A 19,888-nucleotide genomic window follows, 5' to 3' on the forward strand; every position below is an offset into this window, starting at 1 on the left:
CTTTGAAAGAACTCAAAACACAATTCCAAAAACAATTAAGTGAGGCTGCAAAACATTGTGAAAAAATTTAAAAAGCAAAACAAGTCATCTGGAAACAACAGAACATAAATAAAACAAGAATCTTGAAAGCCAAAATTGACCAGTGCAAAAATGAGGCAAAGATAGTAAAAGATAAAAATAATGACCTACAAAAATATATATCAAAATGAAAAGGAGAATCAAAAAGCCAGGGATTAAATTCAGTGTTTAAAAATTAGAATTGAACAACTAGAAGGGAATGAGTTCACAAGACATCAAGTCTATGAAACAAAATAAAAAAATGAAAAATTGAGGAAAATATGAAACATTTCAGTGATAAAACAACAGACCTGGAAATATAGATGCAGGAGAGACAATTTAAGAATTATTGGGCTACCAGAAAATCATGACCAAAGAAAAAGACAGGACATCATTCCACAAGAAATTATCCAAGAAAACTGCCTTGATATTCTTGAACAAAAGGGTAGAGTTTGAAAGAATCCATGGATCAACTCCTGCATTAAATCCCCAATTGACAATGCCCAGCAATGTCATAGCCAAGTTCCAGAACTTCCAAATCAAGGAAAATATATTACAAGCTGCTAAAAAGAAACAATTCAGTTATCATGGAGTTATAGTCAGGATGACAAAGGACCTGGCTGTATCCACAGTGAAGGACCAGAAGGCATGGAATGTAATAGTGGGAAAGGAAGGGGACTGGAGCTAGAAACAAGAATCAACTACACAGTAAAACTGACTATATTCTTTCAAGGGAAAGAATGGTCACTTAAAAAAATAGAGGATTTCCAAGCATTCCTGAAGAAAAGACCAGACAAATAGAAACTCTGATGCCCAAATACAGAATTCAAGAAAATCATCAAACAGTAATTAAGAAAGGGAAACAAATTAAGGGACCCAATAAGTTCAAATGGTTTATATTACTATATGAAAATATGATATTGGTAACTCTTAAAAATTGTTATTAACATTGAATAAACTAGAAGAAATATACATAGAGGTAATGGTGATAAATTGTATGTGATAATATGGCAAAATATTAAAAACTAAGAGTAAGAAAAAGGGATAGTACTAAAAGAAATTGGAAAAGAGATAAAAGTGGGGTAAATTTATATTTCATAAAGAAGTACATGCGGGGGGGGGGAACATAAATACAATGGAAGAGAGGAAGGGGGGTTGATAACAGGTAATGCTCATATCTTTCTCTTGAATTGGCTTTATTAGGGCAGAGGATTGTATCATGCCCTATGGAGAAGTAAAAGTGTTATAAACAGACTGGTAGGGAGGGGAGCAATACAAGGAGAGGGAGAGGTTTGGGAGTAGTTTAAAAGGGACTATAGTAAGAGGGGAATAATAAGAAGGGAAGAATGGGAAGGGGAGTAATAATAGGGAGAGGAAAGGAGGGAGAAACTGACTAAAAGGGATAAGAGGAAAGGCAGAATCATAGGAAGAAGTCAAAATGGAGGGAAATACACATACAGTAATCATAACTGTGAATATGAATGGGATGAACTCACCCATATAAAGGAAACAGCAGAAAGGGTTAAAAAACAAAATCCTAACATACATTGTCTATAAGAAACACACTTGAGGCAGGTAGACATACACAGGATAAAGGTAAGGGGGTGAAGCAGAATTTACTGAACTGCAACAATGACAAAGAAAGCAGGAGTAGCAATTATGATCTCAGACAAAGATGAAGCAAAAATATATCTCTTTAAAAGAGATAAGGAAGGTAAACAGATATTGATGAAAAGCAGAATAAATAATGAAGAAATATCAGTACTCAACATATATGCTCCAAATGGTATAGCATTCAGATTTCTTTTTTTTTTATTTTATTTAATCAATTTCATACATTATTCCTTGGTTACAAAAATCTATTCTATTTCTCCCTCCCTTTCCCCTGCCCTTCCCATTACCGATGCTCAATTCAACTGGGTATTACATGTGTACTTGATCAGAACCTATTTCCATGCTGTTGATGTTTTCAGTAAGATGTTCATTTAGGGTCTATATCCCCAATCATATCCCCTCGACTCATGTATTCAAGCAGTTGTTTTTCTTTGGCGTTTCTACTCCTACAGTTTTTCCTCTGAATGTGGATAGTGTTCTTTCTCATAGATCCCTCCAAGTTGTTTATGATCACTGCATTGCCACTAATGGAGAAGTCCATTACATTCGATTGTACCACACTGTATCAGTCTCTGTGTACAATGTTCTCCTGATTCTCCTCTCACTCTGCATCACTTCCTGGAGGTTGTTCCAGTTCCCATGGAATTCATCTACTTTATTATTCCTTTGAGCACAATAGTATTCTATCACCACCAACATATACCACAATTTGTTCAGCCATTCCCCAATTGAAGGGCATTCCCTCATTTTCCAATATTTTGCTACCACAAAGAGCACAACTATGAATATTCTTGCACATGTATTTTCCCTTATTATTTCTTTGGGGTACAAACCCAGCAGTGCTATGGTTGGATCAAAGGGCAGACCGTCTTTTAGCTCCCTTTGGGCATAGTTCCAAATTGCCCTCCAGAATGATTGGATCAAATCACAACTCCACCAGAAATGAATTAATGTCCTGACTTTGCCACACCCCATCCAGAATTCATTCCTTTCCATTGCTGTCATAGAATTCAGATTTCTAAAGGAGAAATAAAAGGAACTTAAGAAGGAAATAGATAGTCAAACCATAGAAGTGTGGGATCTCACTCTTCCCCTATTAAAACTTGATAAATTGAACCAAAAATAAATAAGAAAAAAATAAGGGATGTGAATGAAATATTAGAAAATTTAGAGCTAATAGATATGTGGAGAAAAATAAATAGGGATAAAAAGGAATATACCTTCTTTTCAGTAGCACATAGAACATATACAAATATTGACCATGTACTAGGGCATTGAAAACATTTCAACCAAACACAGGGAAGCAGAAACAATAAACATAATTTTTCAGACCTTAATGAAATAAAAATCATAATTAATAAGGGAAGGTATATAGAAAGGTAATTTTAAAATTAATTGGAAACTAAACAATCTAATTTGTCAAAACTGGTTGGTCAAAGAACAAATCCAGGATACAATTACAGATTTAAATGAAGAAAATGAAAATGAGGAAAGAATATATAAAAATTTAAGGGATGCAGCCAAAGCAGTATTCAGGGGGAAATTTATATCACTGAGTCCACATATCAATAAATCAAGAAGGGAAGAGATCAATGAATTGGACATGTAACTTAAAAAATTAGAAAGAGAACAAATTAAAATCCCCAGAAAAAAAACAAATTGGAAATCCTAAAAATCAAAGGAGAAATTAATAAAATTAAAAGTAAAAGAACTATTGAACTAATAAACAAGAGTAGGAATTGATACTATGAAAAAAAAAACAAATAAAATAGATGAAGTAATGCTTAATCTAATAAAAAAGTAAAGAAGAAAATCAAATGAACAGTATCAAAGATGAAAAGGGTGACCTCACCCCTAAGGAAAAAGAAATTAAGGTGTTTATTAAGAACAATTTTGCTCAACTGCATGACAATAAATATAATAATTTAGGGAAAATGGGTGAATATTTACAAAACTATAAATTGCCTAGATTAACAAAAGAAATAGAATACTTAAACAATGTCATTTCTGAAAAAGAAATTGAACAAGCTATCAAGGAAGTTCCAAAGAAAAAAATTCTCTGGGCCAGATAGATTCACAATTGAATTCTATCACACATTTAAAGAATAACTAATACCAATACTACACAAACTATTTGACAAAATAAGCAAAGGAGAAATTTGACCAAATTCCTTTTATGACATAAATATGGTACTGATTCCAAAGCCAAGAAGACCAAAAACAAAGAAAGAAAACTATTGACCAAATTCCTTAATTAAAAAAGATGCTAAGACTTCTGGTCAAGATGGCGGCTTAGAGAAAGCTAAAGTCCAGATCTCCTGAAACTCTTCCTTACTGATCTCAAACCGAATGCTCTTAGGGCACAGAAATCCAAAAGGATCAACAACATAGACCCCAGGAGTCCTCCTCCTGGACCTGGACCTGAATCAAAAGGTACACCGCCCCCCCAAAGCCAGAACCCAAGAACATTTGGACCTAAGAGGTAGGCAGAAGGAAGGTCCTAGGACCCATCCCCCCCAACCCAGAGCACTGAGTCCAAGTCCCAGACAGCAGAGGCAACCTCAGAGCCCCAAGGCCTGCTATTCTGAAGGCAGCTTCCTGAAAACAACCTGACCCAGTCGAGGGGGCACCCAGACAGCAGGGAAACAGAGAGGGGGGGGTCTTGTAACCCCCTGGCTGGATCCTTCCTTTGGAGTCTCACAAAAAAAGTCCCTGCCTCAAGGCATACTAAATTCAACCCACGGAAAGCTAATCTCATTAGGAGCCCTCTGAGCTCCAGGAAGCCGTGGCCCCTCCTCCCCCAGAGTGCTGCAGCTGACCGGCTAAGGCACAAGAACAAAGGCCAAGCTAGGCTTAGAGCATGGAAGTAAGGCAATGGAGAAGCATGAGGAGGGTGCCGAGGAGAGGAGGGCAGTAACAGGGACACACCAGCAATTCCTGGCTCCCCGGGAAGACAGAATAAAAACTGCATAGAACAGACAATCTGCCTAGGGCTAAAACCTCTGAACACCAGACAGAGATAAGAAAAGCTAATCCTCCCCACTCAGAGAGAGATGGCAAACTACACAGAAGCACAAAAGCCCCCAAATTCCAAAAGAAACAAGAAGAAAGGGGCAACTTTGGACACATTTTATGGGGCAAAAATACAAAACACAGAGGAGATAGAATTGGAAACACAAGCAAATGCTCTGAAACCTTCAAAAGGAAATGGAAACTCTCCACAAATCCATGAGGAATTTGAATCTGAAATGAGCAAAAAGATGGAAGCCTTCTGGGAGGAAAAGTGGGAAATAATGCAAAAGAAATTCATGCATCTACAAAATCAGTTTGACCAAACTGTAAAAGAAAACCAGGCTTTAAAGCAAAAACTAATAAAGCAAAGCCAAAAGAACAAGAAATTAGAAGAGAACATAAAATATCTCACTGACAAAGTGACAGATTTGGAAAATAGAGGGAGAAGAGATAATTTAAGAATAATTGGACTTCCAGAAAAGCCAGAAATAAACACCAAACTTGACATCGTAATACAAGAGATAATCAAAGAAAATTGACCAGAGATTCTAGAACAAGGGGGCAATACAGCCACTGACAGAGCTCACAGAACACCTTCTACACTAAAACCCCAAAAGACAACTCCCAGGAATGTAATTGCCAAATTCCAAAACTCTCAAACAAAAGAAAAAATCCTACAAGAAGCCAGAAAAAGACAATTTAGATATAAAGGAATGCCAATCAAGGTCACACAAGAACTTGCAAGTTCTACTCTAAATGATCATAAGGCATGGAACATGATCTTCAGAAAGGCAAGAGAGCTGGGTCTTCAACCAAGAATCAGCTATCCATCAAAACTGACTATATACTTCCAAGGGAAAGTATGGGCATTCAACAAAATGGAAGATTTCCAACTTTTTGCAATAAAAAGACCAGAGCTCTGTGGAAAGTTTGATATCGAAAATCAAAGAGCATGGAATACCTGAAAAGGTAAATATGAAGGAAAGGGAAAAGGAAAAAAAGTTATCATCTTCTTTTACTCAAACTCTCTTCTATAAGGACTACATTTATATCAATCTATGTATACTAACATGTGGGGGAAATGCAATGTGTAAATAGAGGGAAAAGAAAGATCAAATAGAATAATCTTTCTCACACAAAGATTCACATGGGAAGGAGAGGGAAAGAAAAATTCTTATAAGAAGGAGAGGAAGAGAATTTTTACTTAAACCTTACTCTCAGGGAAATCAACTCTGAGAGGGAAAAAAACATCCAGATCCATGGGGATCTTGAATTCTATCTTACCCAACAATGGTAGGGAGAAGGGAAAACCAAGGGGAGGAGGGGGAGAAGGAAAACAAAAGGAGAGGGAAAGAGAGGGGGGGGGAGGGAAGGGAACAAAAAGGGAGGGACTAAAAAGGGAAACATATCAAAGGAGGGGACAAGGGGGACCAATTTAAAGTAAATCACTGGACTAAAAGGTAGAGCCGAAGAAGAAAAGGTTAGAACTAGGGAAGGATATCAAAATGCCAGGGAGTCCACAAATGACAGTCATAACTTTGAACAAGAATGGGATGAACTCACCCATGAAACGCAGACAAATAGCCGGATGGATTAGAATCCAAAACCCTACCATATATTGTCTTCAAGAAACACACATGAGGCGGGTTGACACCTATAAGGTCAGAATTAAAGGATTGAGTTAGACCTTCTGGGCCTCAACTGACAGAAAGAAGGCAGGAGTGGTAATCATGATATCTGATAAAGCCAAACCAAAAATAGACCTGATCAAAAGGGATAGGGAAGGTAATTATATTTTGTTAAAAGGGACTTTAGATAATGATGAAATATCACTAATCAACATGTATGCACCAAATAATATAGCACCCAAATTTCTAATGGAGAAACTAGGAGAATTGAAGGGAGAAAGAGACAGTAAAACCATATTACTTTGAGACTTAAACCAACCATTATCAAATTTAGATGAATCAAACCAAAAAATAAATAAGAAAGAAGCGAAAGAAGTGAATGAAATCTTAGAAAAATTAGAATTAATAGACATATGGAGAAAAATAAATAGGGATAAAAAGGAATACACCTTCTTCTCAGCACCAAATTGCACATTCACAAAAATTGACCATACATTAGGTCACAGAAACATAGCACACAAATGCAGAAAAGCAGGAATAATAAATGCAGCTTTCTCAGATCACAAGGCAATAAAAATAATGATCAGTAAAGGTACATGGAAAACCAAATGAAAAACTAATTGGAAATTAAACAATATGATACTACAAAATCGTTTAGTTAGAGAAGAAATCATAGAAAAAATTAATAATTTTATCGAGGAAAATGACAATGGAGAGACATCCTTTCAAAACTTTTGGGATGCAGCCAAAGCAGTAATCAGAGGTAAATTCATATCCCTGAGTGCATATATCAACAAACTAGGGAGAGCAGAGATCAATCAACTGGAAATGCAAATAAAAAAACTCAAAAGCAATCAAATTAATACCCCCCAGCAGAAAACCAAACTAGAAATCCTAAAAATTAAGGAAGAAGTTAATAAAATCGAAAGTGATAGAACTATTGATTTAATAAATAAGACAAGAAGCTGGTACTTTGAAAAAAATAAACAAAATAGACAAAGTACTGGTCAATCTAATTAAAAAAAGGAAGGTGGAAAGGAAATTAACAGCATCAAAGATGAAAAGGGGGACCGCACCTCCTATGAAGAGGAACTTAAGGCAATCATTAGAAATTACTTTGCCCAATTATATGGCAATAAATACACCAACTTAGGTGATATTGATGAATATATACAAAAATAAAAACTGCCTAGACTAACAGAAGAGGAAATAGAATTCTTAAATGATTCCATATCAGAAAATGAAATCCACCAAGCCATCAAATAACTTCCTAAGAACAAATCCCCAGGTCCTGAAGGATTCACCAGTGAATTCTATCAAACATTCAGAGAACAGTTAATCCCAATACTATACAAACTATTTGACATAATAAGCAAAGATGGAGTTCTACCAAACTCCTTTTATGACACAAACATGGTACTGATTCCAAAGCCAGGCAGGCCAAAAACAGAGAAAGAAAATTATAGACCAATCTCCCTAATGAATATAGATGCAAAAATCTTAAATAGGATACTATAAAAAGACTCCAGCAAGTGATCAGAAGGGTCATCCATCATGATCAAGTAGGATTTATACCAGGGATGCAGGGCTGGTTCAATATTAGGAAAACCATCCACGTAATTGACCACATCAACAAACAAACCAACAAGAATCACATGATTACCTCAATAGACGCAGAAAAAGCCTTTGATAAAATGCAACACCCATTCCTATTAAAAACACTAGAAAGCTTAGGAATAGAAGGGTCGTTCCTAAAAATAATAAACAGTATATATCTAAAACCATCAACTAATATCAACTGCAATGGGGATAACATAAATCCATTCCCATTAAGATCAGGAGTGAAACAAGGATGCCCATTATCACCTCTACTATTTGACATTGTACTAGAAACACTAGCAGTTGCAATTAGAGAAGAAAAAGAAATTGAAGTCATCAAAATAGGCAAGGAGGAGACCAAGTTGACTCTTTGAAGATGACATGATGGTCTACTTAGAGAATCCTAGAGATTCAACCAAAAATCTAATAGAAATAATCAACAACTTTAGCAAAGTTGCACGATACAAAATAAACCCACAAAAGTCATCAGCTTTTCTATATATCTCCAACACAGATCAGCAGCAAAAACTAGAAAGAGAAATCCCATTCAAAATCAACTTAGACAATATAAAATACCTAGGAATCTACCTCCCAAGACAAACAGAGGAACTATATGAACACAACTACTAAACACTCTCCATACAACTAAAACTAGACTTGAATAATTGGAAAAACATTAACTGCTCATGCATAGGATGAGGCAATATAATAAAAATGACCATCCTACCCAAACTTATTTATCTATTTAGTGCCATACCCACTGAACTCCCAAATTATTTCTTTACTGATTTAGAAAAAACCATAACAAAATTCATTTGGAATAACAAAAGATCAAGGATATCCAGGGAAATAATGAAAAAAAAAAACACATATGATGGGGGCCTTGCAGTCCCAGACCTTAAACTATATTACAAAGCAGCAGTCATCAAAACAATTTGGTACTGGCTAAGAAACAGAAAGGAAGATCAGTGGAATAGACTGGGGGAAAGCGACCTCAGCAAGACAATATACAATAAACCCAAAGATCCCAGCTTTTGGGACAAAAATCCAGTATTCGATAAAAACTGCTAGGAAAATTGGAAGACAGTGTGGGAGAGATTAGGAATAGATCAACACCTCACACCTTACACCAAGATAAATTCAAAATGGGTGAATGACTTAAACATAAAGAAGGAAACCATAAGTAAATTGGGTAAACACAGAATAGTATACATGTCAGACCGTTGGGAGGAGAAAGACTTTAAAACCAAGCAAGACATAGAATCACAAAATGTAAAATAAATAATTTTGACTATACCAAATTAAAAAGCTTTTGCACAAACAAAACCAATGTAACTAAAATCAGAAGGGAAACAACCAATTGGGAAAAAATCTTCATAGAAACCTCTGACAAAGGTTTAATTACTCAAATTTACAAAGAACTAAATCAATTGTACAAAAAATCAAGCCATTCTCCAATTGATAAATGAGTAAAGGACATGAACAGGCAGTTCTCAGCCAAAGAAATCAAAACTATTAATAAGCACATGAAAAAGTGCTCTACATCTCTTATAATCAGAGAGATACAAATCAAAACAACTCTGAGGTATCACCTCACACCAAGCAGACTGGCTAGCATGATAGCAAAGGAAAGTAATGAATGCTGGAGGGGATGTGGCAAAGTAGGGACGCTAATTCATTGCTGGTGGAGTTGTGAACTGACCCAACCATTCTGGAGGGCAATTTGGAACTATGCCCAAAGGGCGACAAAAGAATGTCTACCCTTTGATCCAGCCATAGCACTGCTGGGTCTGTACCCCAAAGAGATAATGGACAAAAACACTTGTACAAAAATATTCATAGCTGAACTCTTTATAGTGGCAAAGAACTGGAAAATGGGGTGTATCCATCAATTGGGGAATGGCTGAACCCATTGTAGTATCGGATAGTAATGGAATACTATTATGATAAAACCTTCTTATTGGTTTCTTCTACCTGTTCCGCCTAAGCAGTCTTCACATCCTGGGTGAGCAAAGCCCTGGTTCACCAGGGGTCGATGACCTGATGGCTACCCTCACAAGGTTTAGCCGGCCTGTCGAAGCCGTTCCTCAGGGTGTGGCTGCTGCCGCATGCTAGCAGCTACTGGGAGCCACAAGTGGGAGCTTGGTGTCAGGTGGGGGTCAGAGGCTGGAGAGCTGCCCTGGGAGGGCACGACAAGCCCTCCATACCAGAGATACTTCCCCTCCCTGAGTACTTAGGGCCACTGCCACCCAATGCAACTGAGGAAGTCTCCAGGTGTAATGACTTTTCATGCCACTGGACCCAGGCTTCCAACGCCGAGAGAGTGGGACTGTCTCTGTGCATCGACTTTTCCACTTAAATCTCCTTCACACTCAAGTATCTTTGTGCACACTCATCTATCCTAACCCCGTCCACCCTCTTCAAGACCTGTGGTGATGGGGGAGTGGCGACGCAACAGGTGGAGGTGACCACTGGCAGTTGTAGTCATGATCCTGCACGTAGGTAGCCCATGGACCAGTGGTCGCTCGGCCCTGTGGGTAGCTGGGACTTTTGGCAGCATCCTGGGCGACTGAGCAGCCCTCTCTAGGACAGCATTGCTCACCCTAATCAAGGGAGGGGACTAGAAAAGGTGTCCCAAACATTGCCTGCCCTACGAACACCCAGTCAGCACACCGCGGCTGGCAGGTCATCCCTTTAAGAAGTTGAAACCAAAGAAAACATAATACAAAGAAACTCCTACTAGGAGCATGGAACATCAGAACATTACTTGATAGAGAGAATACCCCAAGACCTGAGAGAAGAACAGCTCTAATCAGTAAAGAACTGGCGCGATATAACATTGACATCGCAGCCTTAAGTGAAACATGCTTACCAGAAGAGGGATCACTCAGTGGACCCACCACTGGATACACCTTCTTGTGGTAGAGCCACAAATGAAGACAGAATCCACGGTGTTGGCCTGGCTATCAAGACCAGTTTGCTACAACAGCTGCCAGACTTGCCTGTGGGCATCAGCGAGAGGCTCATGAAGATCCGTTTGCCTCTCAGCAAAGACCGGTATGCCACAATCATCAGCACATATGCCCCAACACTGACCAGCACAGAGGAGACCATTGAGCAGTTCTACTCTGACCTGAGTGCTGTCCTGCACTGGGTGCCCACAAATGACAAGCTGATACTACTGGGAGACTTCAATGCCTGTGTTGGCCAGGACCATGAAAGATGGAAAGGAGTGCTTGGCAAACACGGCATGGGCAAAATGAACAACAACGACCTACTGCTACTCAGCAAATGCTCAGAGTTCGAACTTACCATCATGAACACTGTGTTCAGAATGGCAAACAAATATAAAACAATGTGGATGCACCCGCGATCAAAACAGTGGTATCTCATTGACTACATCATTGTACGCCGAAGAGACATCCAGGATGTACAGATCACCAGAGCCATGAGAGGAGCTGAATGCTGGACAGACCACCGATTGGCTAGAGCAACTCTTCAAATGTGCATTGCGACTCGCCATCCAAAGCATGCCCAGATAGTTTGCACATTTTACAACGTGAGTCATCTTAAAGATCCATCTTATTTGCAAACATTCCAGTCCTGCCTGGATGACAAGCTGTCTGCCAAGGGACCACTCACTGGAAGCTCAACTGAGAAATGGAACCAGTTCAGAGACGCAGGGAAGGAAACATCAAAGGCAGTCCTAGGCCCCAAACAATGCAACCATTAGGACTGGTTTGACAAGAACAACACTGCTATTGAAGACCTATTGAGCAAAAAGAACAAAGCCTTTATGGAGTGGCAAAATGACCCAAACTCTGCTCCTAAAAAGGACAGATTGAAATCTCTCCAAGCCACGGCGCAGTGTGAGATAAGGAAGATGCAAGACCAATGGTAAGAAAAAAAGGCAGAAGAAATCCAGCGCTTTGGTGATACAAAAAACTACAAACAAGTTTTTATTGCCCTCAAGACTGTCTATGGGTCATTAAAACCCACCACCACTCCCTTGCTATCCTCTGATGGTGACACTCTCATAAAATATAAAAAAAGCATCTGCAACAGGTGGAAACAACACTTCAGTCAGCTTCTCAACTGACCCTCTTCAGTCAACCAAAGCACCCTTGACCAGATCCCCCAAAACTGCACCAATGAATAACTTGATGTCCCTCCTTCAATAGAGGAAGTCCAAAAAGCCATTAAACAAATGAGTGCAGGCAAGGCACCTGGTAAAGACGGGATCCCAACCGAGGTGTACAAGGCCTTAAATGGAAAGGAGCTCCAGGCATTCCACATAGTGCTGACCAGCATATGGGAAGAGGAAGACATGCCCCCAGAACTCAGAGATGCTTCCATCGTAGCCCTATAGAAGAACAAAGGCGCACAAGCAGCCTGTGATAAATACAGAGGCATCTCACTACTCTCCACTGCTGGAAAGATCCTCGCCAGTGTTATACTCAACAGACTTCTGTCATCTGTTTCAGACCAGAACCTGCCTGAATCACAGTGTGGCTTCTGACCAGATCGTAGCACCATTGACATGGTCTTCACGGTGAGGCAAATGCAGGAAAAATGCTTTGAGCAGAACCTGAGTCTCTACATTGTCTTCATAGACCTGACAAAGGCCTTCGACACAGGGAACAGGGACACATTGTGGGTGATCCTTAGCAAGCTTGGTTGCCCAGCAAAATTTGTCAAACTGATCTAGCTCTTTCATGTTGACATGACAGGGGAAGTCCTATCTGGTGGAGATACTTCTGATCACTTCAACATCTCCAAAGGTGTGAAACAAGGTTGTGTCCTCTCTGGTACTATTCAACCTATTTTTCATCCAAGTATTACAACATGCTGTGATGGATCTAGATCTGGGCATCTACATCAAATACCGATTGAATGGCTCACTATTCGACCTTCGCTGCCTGACTGCAAAAATAAAGACAACAGAGAGACTCATCCTGGAAGCTCTCTTTGCAGATGACTGTTCTATCATGGCCCACCAAGAAAATCATCTTCAAATCATTGTGGACAGGTTCTCTACCGCAACAAAACTGTTTGGCCTGACTATCAACCTCAGCAAAACAGAGGTGCTGTTCCAACCTGCACCAGGGAGGCCAACTAACCAGCTGTGAATTCCAATCAATGGCACACAGCTTTCTTACATCAACACTTTCAAATACCTGGGCAGCACCATCGCCAATGATAGGTCCCTAGACCACGAGATTAATGCCAGGATCCAAAAGGCCAGCTAGGCACTTAGGTGGCTTCACTCCAAAGTCTTCCAACACAGAGGTGTAAGCACTGCGACGAATCTCAAAGTGTATAACGCAATGTTCCTCACCTCGCTCCTGTATGGTTGTGAGACATGGACACTGTACCGGAAGTACATGAAACAGGTGGTGCAGTTCCACCAACACTCACTCCGGTCAATCACAAACTCTTCACCTCAGTCTTTGGACTTTAAAGCCATATGAGGGTACATCGATAGATGAAAATACACAAAGACAATTGTCATTCTTGGTCACCGAGTACCACTAACTAATGTGATGAAAGGAATAATGTACTGGAGGAATTCCATGTGAACTGAAAAGACCTCCATGAATTGATGCACAGCGAAAGGTGCAGAACCAGGAGAACATTGTACAGAATTGAATTTAATGGACTTCTCTCCTAAAAGCAATGCAATGATCCAAAACAATCCAGAAGGACTGATGAGAAAGAATGTTATCTACCTCCAGAGAATGAACTGTGGGAGCAGAAATGCAGAAGAAAAGCATATACTTGATCTCATGGTTTGATGGGGATATGATTGGGGATGTTGATTTTGAGTGATTACTCTCTTACAAATATTAAGGACATAAGAATAGGTTTTGAATAATGATCCATGTAAAATCCAGTGGAATTGCTCATTGGTTCCAGGAGGGGGGAGGGGGGAAATGAGGAAAGAACTGAATCATGTGACCATGGAAAAACATTTTAAATGAACTAATCAATAAAAATTTTAAATTAATATAAAAAAGACATGATCACTGCCTCTCATATTCCTGGTGTATATTTACAGAAAGAAAATACTTGGTTTTTTACAGAAGGCTGTATTGGATAGTAGATGGAATGCCATCCTGGAGTCAGCTAGACATAGATTATGTCTCATCTCACACATGCCCACTCATGACATAATGGGAAAATTATTCATATTTTTAGTGTCTCTAGAAATTCTACAAGATTACAAATAATAAAGCAGTTGCCAATATGTATTTGTAGTATGGGGGTGGGTTCTAAATTAGGAGAAGACTGTACAAATGAAATGACACTTGCAGACAAAATACACATTAAGACTTACAAGGAGTTTTCCTCAGAATTACTCTGTGAGAAGACAAAGCCAAAATGGAAGAGCGTAGGCAAAAATTCTGCTGAATTCTTCCATCACTACTCCAAACAATTTTAAAATAATGTCTCAAATCAAATTTTGGAGTGGTAAAGCAAACAAGAGGTCAGAGGGAGACTCCTAGTCTAAGACATTCAAAAGGTCCATAGGAGATGCCTATAACTCCACAAATGTAGGACTGGAGCATAACAGGAAATACAATGGTGGGCTTTAGTTACAGCCATGGTAGCAGCAGCAACAGCAGCAGCAGCAACTTTGGGAGCTCTCAGCCCAGAAATAATAAGGGTGTGAAACAACTGGTCAAAAAGAGATACAGGATATTGATTGCTGCCACTGTGTGAAATTGGAACTATTTTGCAACTTTCCTGTCAATATGCAGATCTGTATCACAGTTCCAAGAATGGAACACGGGTAATAGATCATAAGGGAATAGGAGTCCTGGTCATAGATCCAGGGCTAAGAGGATCATTAGCACTTGTGACTGCTAAAGATCTGAGGACCTGGTCACAATTTTAGGATCAAAAGGAACAACAGTACTTGTACCTCAAGGGTAATGAGTTCTTCCTGCATAAAGACCAGAAGAGCAGTCACCACACCTTCCCAGGACCACACCACTTTGGAAGCCCTAAATAATTACAGACCTTCAGAACCAACTCCAAAAAAGACTTAAAGACTAGCATAGTGACTACCCATTTGCCAAGTGAGCAGAGCCCAACATAACATAAAGTTAAAAGTGAAGAAATAGCCTAGGAAAATAAGAAAACAACAACAACAACAAAATTTGACCATAGAAAGTAACTATAGAAGCAGGGAAGACAAAGACATAAATTTAGAAGACAGAAAGGTGCAAACAGTTAAAATTAAAGCCTCAAAAAAAGATGCTAATTGTACCCATACCAGTAAAAATTCCTGAAAAAAAAACCTAAAGAAAAAGGTAAGATAGAGGGGAAAGAATGGGGAAAATGAAAGTGAAGTTATATAAGAAAATTATGAAAAGAAAATAAACAAATTGGTGAAACAGACACCAAAAATATTGGAAAAAGTCACCTTAAAAAATATGATTGACCTAATAATAAAAGAACACAAATTCACTGAAAAAAGATTGAACATTATTTTATTTGGTCATTTCCAAACATTATTCATTGGAGACAAAGATCATTTTCTTTTCCTCCCCCCACCCCACCACCTCTCCCATAGCTGACACGCGATTCCACTGGGTATCACATATGTTCTTTATTCAAACCCATTTCCATGTTGTTGGTATTTGCATTAGAGTGTTCATTTAGAATCTCTCCTCAGTCATATCCCTTCAACCCCTGTAGTCAAGCAGTTGCTTTTCCTTGGTGTTTTTACTCCCACAGGTTATCCTCTGCTTGTGGATAGTGTTTTTAGATCCCTGCAGATTGTTCAGGGACATTGCATTGACACTAATGGAGAAGTCCATTACCTTCGATTGTACCACAGTGTATCAGTCTCTGTGTACAATGTTTTCCTGGTTCTGTTCCTTTCGCTCTGCATCACTTCCTGGAGGTTATTCCAGTTTCCGTGGAATTCCTCCACTTCTTTAGCATTAGCACAATAATATTCCATCACCAACATATAGCACAATTTGTTCAGCCATTCTCCAATTGAAGGGCATCCCCTCATTTTCCAATTTTTGGCCACCACAAAGAGTACAGCAATGAATATTCTTATACAAGTCTTTTTCCTTATTATCTCTTTAGGGTACAGACCCACCAGTGCTATGGCTGGATCAAAGGGCAGATAGTCTTTTATCACCCTTTGGGCATAGTTCCAAATGGCCCTCCAGAATGGTTGGATCAATTCACAACTCCACCAGCAATGCATTAATGTCCCTATTTTGCTATATTCCCTCCAATATTCATTACTTTCCCTTGCTGTCATGTTAGCCAATCCGCTAGGTGTGAGGTGATACCTCAGAGTTGTTTTGATTTGCATCTCTCTGATTATAAGAGATTTAGAACACTTTTCATGTGCTTATTAATAGTTTTGATTTCTTTATCTGAAAACTGCCTATTCATGTCCCTTTCCCATTTATCAATTAGGAAATGGCTTGGTTTTTTGTACAATTGATTTAGCTCTTTGTAAAAATGAGTAATTAAACCTTTGTCAGAGGTTTTTAAGAAGATTGTTTCCCAATTTGTTGCTTCACTTCTAATTTTAGTTACATTGGTTTGGTTTGTACAAAAACGTTTTAATATTATGTAATCAGAATTATTTATTTTACATTTTTGTGACTCTTTCTAAATCTTGCTTGGTTTTAAAATCTTTCCCTTCCCAAAGGTCTGACATGTATACTATTCTGTGTTCACCTAATTTTCTTATAGTTTCCTTCTTTATGTTCAAGTCAATCACCCATTCTGAATTTATTTACAAGTGAATTCTATCTATTCAAAGAACAGCTAATCCCAATACTATACAAACTATTTGACATATAAAGCAAAGAGGGAGTTCTACCAAACTCCTTTTATGACACAAATATGGTACTGATTCCAAAGCCAGGTAGGTCAAAAACAGAGAAAGAAAATTATAGACCAATCTCCCTAATGAATATAGATGCAAAAAAAAAAATCTTAAATAGGATACTAGCAAAAAGACTCCAGCATGTGAATCAGAAGGGTCATTCACCATGATCAAGTAGGATTTATACCAGGGATGCAGGGCTGGTTCAATATTAGGAAAACCATCCACACAATTGACCATATCAACAAGCAAACCAACAAAAATCACATGATTATCTCAATAGATGCCGAAAAAGCCTTTGATAAAATACAACACCCATTCCTATTAAAAACAACAGAAAGCATAGGAATAGATGGGTCATTTCTAAAAAGAATAAACCATATGTATATAAAACCATCAGCTAACATCATCTGTAATGGGGATGAACTAAATGCATTCCCAATAAGATCAGGAGTGAAACAAGAATGCCCATTATCACCGCTATTGTTTGACATTGTACTAGAAACACTAGCAGTAGCAATTAGAGAAGATAAAGAAATTGAAGGCATTAAAATAGGCAAGGAGGAGACCAAGTTATCGTTCTTTGAGAATGATATGATGGTCTACCTAAAGAATCCTAGAGATTCAACCAAAAAGCTAGTCAAAATAATCAACAACTTTAGCAAAGTTGCAGGATACAAAATAAACCCACATAAGTCATTAGCATTTCTATACATTTCCAACACATCTCAGCAGCAAGAATTTGAAAGAGAAATCTCATTCAAAATCACCTTAGACAAAATAAAATACTTAGGAATCTATCTCCCAAGACAAACACAGGAACTATATGAACACAACTACAAAACACTCTCCACACAACTAAAACTAGAGTTGAGCAACTGGAAAAACATTAACTGCTTATGGGTAGGATGAGCCATTATAATAAAAATGAACATCCTACCCAAACTTATTTATCTATTTAGTGCCATATGCATTGAACTTCCAAAAAAATTTTTTTTACTGATTTAGAAAAAAACCATAACAAAGTTCATTTGGAAGAACAAAAGATCAAGGATATCCAGGGAAATAATGAAAAAATACAAAGGAAGGGGGCCTTGCAGTCCCAGATCTCAAACTCTATTATAAAGCAGTGGTCATCAAAACAATTTGGTACTGGCTAAGAGACAGAAAGGAGGATCAGTGGAATAGACTTGGGGTAAGTGATCTCAGCAAGACAGTATATGATAAACCCAAAGATCCCAGCTTTTGGGACAAAAATCCAATATTTGATAAAAACTGCTGGGAAAATTGGTAGACAGTGTGGGAGAGATTAGGTTTGGATCAACACCTCACACCCTACACCAAGATAAATTCAGAATGGGTGATTGACTTGAACATAAAGAAGGAAATTATAAGTAAATTAGGCAAAGACAGAAATTCTTAAAAATCAGAAATGGCCAAATTGGGGATGTGGGGAGTACAAAAGCTCACTGAAGGAAATAATTCCTTTAAAGATAGAATTTGACAAGTAGAAACTATCTCTAGGAGACATCAAGAAACAGTAAAACAAAGTCAAAGGAATGGAAAAAATGAAAGAAATCATGGAATATCTCATGAGAAAAACAACTGACCTAGAGAATAGTTCAAGAAGAAATTGAGAATTATTGAACTATCTGAAAGCCATAATAAAAAGTCTAAACATTATTCAAGACATTATAAAGGAAAAATTCCCCAATATATTATTTCTAGAGGGTAAAAAAAAAACAGAAGGAATTCATCAATCATCACCTCTTGAAAGAAATCCCAAAATTAAAACTGCAAAGTCTATTATAGACAAATTCTGGAGCTCCCAGGTCAAGAACAAAATATTGTAATCAGTCAGAAACAATTCACTATGATGCAACCACAGTCATGGTTATGCTAGATTTAACCATTTACCCATTAATGGAATTGAGATCTTAGAATGTGATACTCTGGAAAACAGAGTAGCTAGGATTACAACCAAGAAAATCTACTTAGCAAAACTGAGTATAATCCATCAGGAGGGAAAATGAATATTTAATGGAATATACGACTTTTAAGCATTTCTGATGAAAATAACAAAGTTGAATATAAAAGCTGACATTAAGACCCAATGCTCAAGAGAAGCATAAAAAGATGAACATGAAAAATAATTATGAGGGACTCAACAGACTTAAATTGTTTACATTTCTTTGTGGGAAGATGATTCATATAAGTCCTAAGGACTTTATCCTTATTAGGGCAGTTAGAAGGAGTCTCTGAAGACAGAGTGCACAGCTATGAATTGATTATTTTTGGATGATCTTCAAAAAATAATGTCAGGGTGATAAAGAAGGATGCACTGGGCAAAAAGAGAAGGGAAAAGTACAATGTGGCAATTTTTCTATCATGAAGTAGGTAAACAAGGAACAACTTTTATAGAAGGGGGAAAAATGAAGGGGTGATGGGTAATATGTGAACCTTACTTTCACTGAAATTGATTTAAGTGGGAAACAATTGCACACTCAGATGTATATCTTACCCAATCTATCTTAACCAAAAGAAAAATATGAGAGGAAGGGGGAGAGAGACATGGGGGAGGTCACAAGGGGAAGGACAAATTGGGAGAGGCAATGATTAGAAACAAATGAGACTTTTGAGAAGGTATAGGATAAAAAGAGACAAAAAGATAAAGGAAAATGAGATGAAGATAAGTGCACAATTAGTAATCATAACTGAAATCAGCTAACCCATAAAATACAAGTAGATAACAATGGATTGGAAACCAGAATCCAATAATATTTTATGTCCATGAGACACACTTGATACAGAATGTCATGCATAGAGTAAAAAAGAAGGATTGGAACAGTCTATTATGTTTCTGCTAAAGCAAGAAGGATACAGGTAGCAATCATGATCTCAGACATAAAAAAGCAAATATTGACCTAATTAAAAGAGATAATCAGGGGAAATATATTTTGCTTAAAAGTACCATAAACAATAAAGTAATATCAAACATTTAACAGCTACTCTATCTTATAAGAAGACCTTCATTTATCAAATATATAAAAATGGAGTCAAATTTATAAAAATAGGTATCATTCCCCAAAGGATAAATTGTAAAAGGATATGA

The sequence above is a fragment of the Monodelphis domestica genome, chromosome 1, assembly GCF_027887165.1.
Source record: "Monodelphis domestica isolate mMonDom1 chromosome 1, mMonDom1.pri, whole genome shotgun sequence".
Classification (NCBI taxonomy): domain Eukaryota; kingdom Metazoa; phylum Chordata; class Mammalia; order Didelphimorphia; family Didelphidae; genus Monodelphis; species Monodelphis domestica.